At 42.2% G+C, this 9,395-nt stretch overlaps 1 long non-coding RNA gene across 1 annotated transcript; it reads right to left on the bottom strand.

Annotated features, from left to right (window-relative positions):
• Positions 1 to 2,001: 2,001 nt before the first annotated feature.
• Positions 2,002 to 8,225, bottom strand: LOC106148197. Its single transcript, XR_001233415.1, has 3 exons — positions 8,138 to 8,225; positions 6,890 to 6,984; positions 2,002 to 2,086 (listed from the first exon to the last, which is right to left on the bottom strand). It is a non-coding gene; the product is annotated as an uncharacterized LOC106148197 (long non-coding RNA).
• Between the last annotated feature and the right edge of the window lie 1,170 nt (positions 8,226 to 9,395).

The raw sequence follows: 9,395 nt of genomic DNA, 5'->3' as shown, positions 1-9,395 counted from the left end.
TGATCCTCCTGCCTCAGCCTCCTGAGTGCTGGGATTACAGGTGTGTGCCACCACTCCCAACACATTGATCTATTGTAAAACAAAAATATTTTCTGCATTTAGCCAACATTTGTTACTTCCTTCATTCAGCAGATGTTATTAAGACTATGAATTATGCTTAGGCTGTGTTCCAAATGTTGAGGATGCAATAAGGAGTAAAGAGAGACAAAATTCCTGATCTCGTGTTTGTGTTCTAGAGGGAGAAACAGACAGTAAACGCTCACATACATAGAGATGTAATTGCAGATAATAGGTGTTATGAGGAAAGTCAGTTGTGTGATCTGAGGACAGTGCTTCAGATGGGCGGTTTACAAGGGCACGACTCCCTGATGTGTGTGGAGCTCTGTGCCAGGCCTCTGAGCGACGGGACTCCCAGATGCCACCTGAGATCTGAGCTTTGAAGAAGAGCCAGTCTGGATCAGGTCCCGTCTCTGCCCGGAGGCTGCTTCAGCTTCAGGGCCCCTCACTGGCCAGGCAGCAACCTGGAAGTCATTTCCATAGAAGCAGTTTAGAGTTGTCCAAGCCCTCTCAGAAGAAGGGGCTGGCACATCTAAAGCTCAAGTAATTATGTAGTTGTGGTTTCTGTTTCAGTCTAAGTTTATATTTGCATTATTGAAATATTTTTCTTCAAGAGAGCTTCCCTAGCAGTACTTGTGTAAGTGCCAAGCCTGTCAAGTACACGACACAAAAGGTATGTATGTGTAAGGAACGTAAAACGACATGGACGGGACAATTCAGTTTCAAGACAGTGGATGCCAGTGACTATGGAGGGAGAATAATGGGAGTGGGAAATAGGGAAAGTGGATGTGCTTGTGTCTAGATGTCCCCCAGAGCCTCCTGCAGTCAGATGGGCTTTTCAGAGATGACTGGATCTGGGGTGTGTGATGCTGCGATCAAGGGTGTGTGACTACTAAGTCAGTCCACTGATTGGTTTGGCATAGTTCTGGGTGTAGTTCTGGCCCACCCTGGGTGTGAGTGCTACCTGTTGCAAAGTGTGTAGCCTGTACAGAACGTAAAGGACAGGAGGAGGGCTGCCTTTGTCACTTGTCACTTGCTGCTTTTCCTGCCTCCTGCCCGCCGCCTTCCACGCCATGCACTGACTTTTCTCCTCTGTGATGCCCCTCTGCCATGCCACCGTGCCTTGGAGCCGTCCTCTGCAAACTGTGAGCTAAGTAAACCTTTCCTCCTTTAACTTTGGGTGTTGGCTATTTTGTGTCCGCAAAGAGAAAAGTAATTAAGACAGGGCAGTATACTTGAAACACTTCATTTCTTAGAAAATTCAATCCGAAATAAATGTGACAAACATCATAACATTAATCTTCATACTTTTCTTTTTAAAATTAAATAAAGTTCAGCAAATGGGTGCTATTATTAGTATATAGGGAGGTTCAGATTAGAAAACAAATTTTTTCTTCTAGAACATCAAGTTTCTTCTTGGCATCGTAGTGATATGGGAAGGAGGACTGAACCAACTCCATTTTATGTTCCAGGGCCATTTTAAAGCTTAAGTTTCTGTTTCCTTAAGTTGTTTCTTGTCAGTGTTGTCATAGTTACCTAGCCGGATATCACCCCATGGTTTGTCGTAAGACTGCTTGTTCCCTAAGTGAAATGTCAAACACCTTTGTTCCTTTGTCACAAGCTCAGCCCATGCTTTGTAGGAGTATTTCTGTCGCTGCACTAAATCATATCAGAAAGAAAAACCTAGTCACTGCCCCGCCCAGACCCGGAACTAGACCCGGAACTAGAGCTGTATAAATATTCCCTTACCTTCCCCTCCGGGGTTGGTGCTCAGTCATGTACTGGGTGCCCACTGCCGGCTAATAAACTTGCTTGTCTCTGCATCCGGGCTCCGCGGGTGACTCAGTTAAATGTGTTTGTGGCAACAGTAGCACACCTCTGATGAACATGGAATCAGGCAACCTCAGTGATATAGTTCCAGCTGTACTGATTGAACATGACTTCATAAATACATGGCTTTTATACTGGATGCTGGGTTTGGTGTGGAGTGATGAAATACGAGTTCCTAATCAGCTCGTTCCAGATTTCCCTGTGGCGTCAGAGGGCAGCACAAAGCAGCATAAATTGAATAGACTTGTTACAGATAAGGGGAAAAGAAGGAGATCAATATGCGCCATGAACACAAAAGCCTTAGAGGATGTGTGATATAAGTTAGGTTTTGATTAGTGACTGGGTATATTTGGACAGATGCAGTCAGGATTCAAGGTGTCAGAGAATAGAAATGTTCTGGAACAGCAGAAATCCACATGTAAGAGGCTAGTAGGGAAAAAAAAGCAGGTCTTTTTTTCTCGTACCGGGAATTGAACTCAGGACCCTGTGCTTGCCAAGCAAGGCACTGTGCCGCTGAGCTCAATCCCTGGCCCCCATCAAGTAGGTCTTAAGAAGAGCCTTCATATGATGTTAAGGAATCATAAAAACCTTTTAACAGTAACAAACAATTTGAAATTTTACTTAAATAGAAGATTGGATTTATATCTAAATCTTTTAAATTTTACCAGCTGGTTAAGCCTTTAGCCCTAAAGCCCCAATGAAAAGAAAGCATTTCTTTCACCGTGGCACTGGATCCTGGGTCACAAGTCTGAGAAGCTATTTAGTCAGTCATCACTTGGCCAGACAATTAGGCCTGGGGCTGAGTCATGGATGCTTGCTTTATGGGGAGCGCTCATTGAGATAACAGAAAGGGGACGCTTCCCATACGATGTACGTCCAGCCAGCTTCCATGGGTCCTGAGGACCTTGACTACTGGGCAGCAGCTGCCTTAGAGTGGCAGCGTCCACCAACCTGGGGCAGGTTTAGGTAATAGATACTGCACCTAAATACAGCCCTGTGTGGCTGGACAGATGAATGAATGAATGAATGAAGATGAAAAAACGCTCCAATAATGAAGTGGAGGAAATCTAAAAAATGTGTAATGAGAAACATTCCACTATAAAGAAGACCTTGTGAAACTACTCTGGTTAGGCAATTTGAACTAATGTTCTACTGCTTAACACAAGCCCAGGGCAGCCTTGAGGCTGCCTGTCATGATTTAATACCTCTTTAAAGAATGGACAGATAGAGGGCACCAGGATGAATCACTGTGACAACCTCCGGGCAGATGGCCAGGGGACTGGCTGGGGTCAAAGGCCAGGAAGAGCTAACAGGTAAAGAGAGCGGCAAGTCAAATACTTGCCTGGGCCCACACTGAGCTTTGTGTTAGAAAACTGCTTGTCGTTATCTCGGTTGTTAGCAAGTGTTTGTCTATGATGCTACATCAGACAACCAAAATGAGCCTTAAATATGTTTAACATTTGAGTGTTGAATATACTTAACATGGGTTAGCTACGTTTAACGTAGTCATAGAAATGTAAGGAGGATGCACGGGATGATTTAATCATCCCAAGATTTTAAGAATTTAATCCCCTGGTTTTTCTTTCCTCTCCTGTAACTTCTTTTTTTCTTCTTTCCCTTTGCTGGTAAAAGCTTGGGGGCTTTAAAATCTTTCTCTCTAGGGCTGGGGATTTAGCTCAGCAGCATAAGCGCCTGCCTGGCAAGCACAAGGTCGTGAGCTCAATCCCCAGTACCGCGTGCAAAAAAAAAAAAAAAGTCTCTCTAGTTTTTATATGGATATTTCTATACACTCTTTCCATACATAAGGAAGTTAAAATATGATGATTTCTGGATATAAAAATAATGGCAAATTGTGACATAAAATACGTGATTTAAATCAATGACCTACAGTTTTTTTAATTGTGTAAGCTATAAACCCATGAAAAATTTTAGGTATGTACTCTCCATATGTAGTTTTTAATTTACAAGCTATGTAAATTTACTGCCATGCTAACTGAGTTGAAGTTGTATTTTTTTTTTATAATTTGTGTACTTTTGGAGCGCATGAACTAGCCTCCCCTCCAACCCAACAACTTAAATAGGTTTAAATAACTATTAACTTAAAGGAAAAAGTTGTTCTGTTTTTGAGGCAGGGTCTTGCTATGTTCAGACTGGCCTTGAACTTGCTTATGTAGCCCAGGCTGGCCTTGAACTCACAGCGATCCTCCTCAGCCTCCTGAGTGCTGGGATTACAAGCATGAACCACCATATCCCACTAAGAAAAAGTTTAAAATGTTCTCTTACTACTAATAGTCAGAAAGAAAACTATAGTTTTCAGAATGTAATCCTTGTTGTCAACATTGTGTTTTCTACCCTTTATCCATCTGTATTAGTCAGCCTTCCTATTGCTGGAACATAATACCTGATGCTCTTAGTTTAAAGGGGAAGAGGTTTAATTTGGTTCACAGTTTCTGGAGGTTCAGTCCATGGTTGGCAGGCTTCAAGGCAGAACCATTATGGCAGAAGGGCATGACAGAGCAAAGATGTTTAGTTCATGGTGGCTGGGAAGCAGACCCGGGGAACAGTATCAGCCAGGAAACTGGCCAGGGACCATCTAGTACTCAAGGTCATGCCTCTATGATCCACCCAGAAACACCCAGAAGTGTACTCCACCAATCCCCTGGGTGGGCCCCCTAAACCAATCAAGTTGACACTCTAACTACCCACCACCAATAAATGAATAATCACTATCAATAAATGAGATTCTCAAGAAACAGAATGAGTTGGAGTAAGGGGACTATTGGAAGATAGTGGAGGCTAAGAAGTCAGACAGAGGAGAATTTTTAAAAATTTTATTTTGTTTTATTTTATTTTTTTTGCTGTACTAGGGATCGAACTCACGACCTTACACTTGCCAGGCAGGTGCTTATGCCACTGAGCTCTATCCCCGGCCCTTTGATTTTATTTTGTATCTATTGTGTGTCAGGAACTCAAATATCAAGCTATAGAAGAGTCTCTCTCCTTGAATTCCTTATAGAAGTCTTAGTCATTTAGAGGAATTTGTCCTTTTGTGGAGGAAAGGGGCCAATGACCTTAACTATCCAAGCATTAACTTTACATGAGAGGGAATAATGGGTAGGACCAAAAAAGTTGTTCCCACTGATAAATTAATCAACATTCACTCTGTGCCAGACTCTTTTATATATATTATCTTACTTAATATTCTCAAGAGTTTTGTAAGATAGGCATTTTTTCACACTTGTACAGAGAAGGAAACAGAAGCTCAGGTGATGTATTTTGGACAAGGTCAGCAGAGGGTAAGTGATATAACTAGGATTCTAACCTGGTACAAGATGGTTACTACTTACTGAGTGTTTTTATAGGCTAGCCAGTGATAAGTGCTCACGTATAGTATCTCATTAAATTTCCAGAACAGTCCTGTGATATACCATTCTTTTGCCCAGTTTACAGGTAAGGAATCTGGAGCTTGAGGAGTTGCTTAGGGCATGTGATCTCCTAGTGGCAGGACTGTCATTTCACCTCTCCCCTGATTATTCTTCCCCTTATGATGGGACAAGAAGAGACAGACCAAGGCTCTCAGGGACAGCCTGTGGGAAGAAGATGGCAGATTCCAGTGGTCTAAATGAAAATTGCTTATTTATGGGTTTACTCATAGTCATAGAAATATGGCGTATCTGTTGGGTACCTGTTAGCTAAACATTTCAGTAAACATTTTTTGTCATAAATTTGTTTTTAATGTTATCCATAGAACATGAATATTACATTTTCCCCAGGAAAGTTCTAGGTTTAAAGGCTTAGTTTAAGAATAATGGAGAAGATCCTCTTCCCCACACAGGGAATGTAAGCATTAGGTACTGCAAACACACACACACACACACACACACACACACACACACACACAGGATCAAGGGATGGGTGAGGGGGAGAGAGGGAAGGGACAGAGGATGCAAATCGGAATTGGAGCATCTTATGTGCATGTACCAACTTCCCTCAGGAATGTACACACCATGTACTACACACATGTACTAGCAAACTGCAAAAAAAAAAGAATAATGGAAAAGGATTGATGGTGTCTAACACTGTGTCTGATCGTCTCAGACCTACCCTGGTCCCCAGGCTGACAGAGACTCCTCAGGCCTCTGGAAGGATGATGTTAAAAGGGTTTATTTCCAGTTTGTTCTGGAAACTGGCCATTATCCTCACATCCTCTGCTCAGTCTTCTGAGTCATCTCACCTGAAGGTCCTAGAACTCTGCTTTGTTTCAGGAACTGTGGGCAACCACTTAGATAGGTAATGTTTTTATTCTTCCTGATCTCATCAAAGTAGAATTTTGACTCAATTACATTTCTCAGAGCTCTCAAGTTATACTCATATGTGTCTAGGCAAGGAGTTAGTCAGATAAACAGCACACGGTTGCTAAGCAATATAATACACATTTCATTAGTGGCAGCCATGGCACTGTTTGTGCTTAGTGCCCAGGGCATGGGGGGAACTCCAAATTAAAGTCCTAAGGAAATAGGTACACGAGGTCCTGAAGGACTACATGTAGTATCTTTCGCTTCCAGGCAGGCACTTGTACTGCTGAGCTATATCCCTGGCTTTATCTTTCAGCTTCAACCCCATATCATCCTTCCTCTTTCTCAAGTTCCTTTTGGACTGATTTCACTCTTTGTGGTCAGGAACACCGTAATGAGGTGTGAAAATGTGAGACAGGGCTGACGAACTGCTTAGCACCAAGCATGTCAGCTGAGAGATTAGCATACGTGGGCTTACTTGAGTATGTCTGTGTGTGGGTGAGTGTATGCATGTAAAAGAATGGAACTCTACAGATATGTGTGGCTGGTTCTGGCTTTATATCACTTTTTCTTCAGGTTCTGGCTTAAATACCACTTTTCCCCCAAAGCCACCCACGACTGCATGAAGTGTCTCTTGGTGTGGATCTTTGTTGTTGTGGTTGTTTCTGTTTTTTAACTGAATTTGGAGTGTTGGTGGGATTCCTTACTTCTCTTCCAGGGCGGGGGCATTCTTCGTCTCTCACTTCTTGGTAGTTTGAGTCTCATCTGATCAGGGTATACTTTCTGGAATTCTGGACCATGTCTTGGGGACATGAAGACAAAGGAGATGGTTAGAATGCATTTCTTACTCTCAGTGTTTGGGATAGCTGCCTTCTAGAAGGATTTATTTCTTCCTTTTGCCTTTGGAGCTTTCTGTGTGTGTGGGGAGGGTCCTCACTTTCTGAGTTTGGCCCGTTTAGATCCTTTGAGCCTTCAGTACAAGTGCCCTCATTTCAACCCCATAACCCTTCAGAATCAGAATGGAATCTATTTCTAGGCTTGACCCAAAAATTCTCAATAAGCCACTCCTCCATAAATGTTTAAGATTATCTATATTAGTTGCTTATGTCTGTTTTAATACACTATCACAAATTGTTTGGATTAAAAAATATAAATTTATTTGGTCACAGTTTTAAAGGGCCAGAGGCTGAGGTTGTTATCACTGGGCTGAAATCAAGGTATTGGTAGGATCATGCTTTCTGCATAGACTACAGGAGCAAATATGATCTTTGTCTCCTCCAGCTCTGGTTTCTGCTGGCTGCCAGCATTCCTGGCCTTATGGCTTGTGGGTGCATCACTTCATTCTCTGCCTCTGTGGTCACATTTCTCTGTGTTGTTTATTGTCCAGTCTCCCTCTGCTTTCATTTTATAAGGACACACGTGATTGCATTTAAGGCCCACCCCAGTAATCTAGGTTAACCTTCAATGATCCTCACCTTAACCACATCTATAAAGACCTTTCTGTTCTCTTTCCCCTTCTTTTCCTTTCCCTTTCCTTCCCTTTCTTGTCCCCTCCCTTTCTCTTCCTCCTCTTCCTTTCCTTTCTTTTCCTTCCCTCTCCCCTCCTTTCTTTTTTCTTTGCCATATAAGGTAACATTTACAACTTCTAAGAATTGGATATGAGTCTCTTTTGGGGGTCATTTTTCACCTTACACCAATATCCTCAAATTACCCCCTTGTAGCTCTGATGATTGATTTACTTCCCCGTCTCTCTTATTAGATTGTGAACTCCTAGAGCTCAGAAGTAATTTGTTTTCTCTGTTATTTAACCTTGCTGCTATGTTTCTGGTAGGTACACAAAGCTATATTTGTACATTGAAAAATCAGTAAGCAGCTTCAAGACACAATTACCTGCTGACACAATTATCTTCTTCAACACAAGTTTTGAAATTTAAAAATATCGAGGTACATTTTACCTTTGTAATAATCACGGTGACATACACACAGTTTCTCCATGTAAGAAAGTTAGTTTGCTTTGAAACTTCTGATAGTTCTTTACTAAAGGACCAAGACGGCAGACATGAAGCATGAGGACCTCCAACCCGCTCCCAGGGCAGACATCACTAATCCTTCCTCATAGGTCTAGCATTGGGTGACAAACCTCAATGCAGTGTTCTAGGAAGCTGCTCCTTACTGAGAGGAATTGAGCTGTAAGATAAAATATTTATGTCATTGTAGAAGATAAAAAAACCCCAACCTCTTCAGTATAGTTCTGTAGCCGCTTTCTCTGTCACTCCCCGTGTTAACTTCGACTAGGATCATACATACCACATTTTCCCACTCTGTTTTGTTTGGGTTTTAGTTCTCTCTGTGTGTGTGTGTCTCTCTCTGTGTGTGTGTGTTGCCAGGGATGGAATCACCTACCACTGAGCTACCCCCCTGCTGCACTTTTCCATTCTATATTCATAAGGTTCTTTCTTTCCTGTCCACTCAGTAACTCCCCTTCAGATTCCAAAGCAAGTCTCCACCTCAGACAGAGGAGATTCTTCTTTAACCTTGACACATATAGTCATTTCTTTTCATGCTGCCAAATACAATTTGTTTTCTTCCCAGATCTCCAATTTTAATCAGCATCTGCTTACCCCAGTAAGGTTTCTCCTCTTACTCCATCATACTGACTTTTCATTTATTATCTCTTCAAAATACAGTATATAAACATCTCAGTTCTTTTCTGGGCTTCTCAGAGGAGATGCTCAGGCCTGGCCAAATGGCTCCATCAGGTGCCAAGTAGCCCCCTGCTCCACGTCTGGTTAGGAGACTATTCCAAATGTGTCGGTCCTGCCTGGCAATAGCCTAAAGTCTATTGCTGGGCCAAGTTGGAGGGACCCACAGGTCTCCTTCCCCTTCCTAACAGGCAATATCCATGGCAAAGTAAATGGAACTGGCTTAGTTACCAATCAGTATACTCCTTTAGCATGAGAACAGAGAAAATGTTTCCCCGCGTCATTTTCCCTGCCTTGTGTGCTACTAAGTGCACTTAACCTTGATCATGTGATTTTTATCCTGGATTCTACTTATGTGTTGAATTACATTTACTGATTTGCATATATTAGCTTATCCTTACCTTCCTGGAATGAAACCAACTTGCTCATGGTATACGATCTATTCAACATATTGCTGAATTCTGTTTGTGAATTTTTTTAAGAGTAGGAAAATTTATTGGAGAATAGGAAT

Source organism: Chinchilla lanigera, unplaced genomic scaffold, assembly GCF_000276665.1.
Source record: "Chinchilla lanigera isolate Chin_1 unplaced genomic scaffold, ChiLan1.0 scaffold00016, whole genome shotgun sequence".
Classification (NCBI taxonomy): Eukaryota; Metazoa; Chordata; class Mammalia; order Rodentia; family Chinchillidae; genus Chinchilla; species Chinchilla lanigera.
Note: the sequence above shows the minus strand (reverse complement) of the source record. Positions and strands in the feature narration are given on the sequence as shown.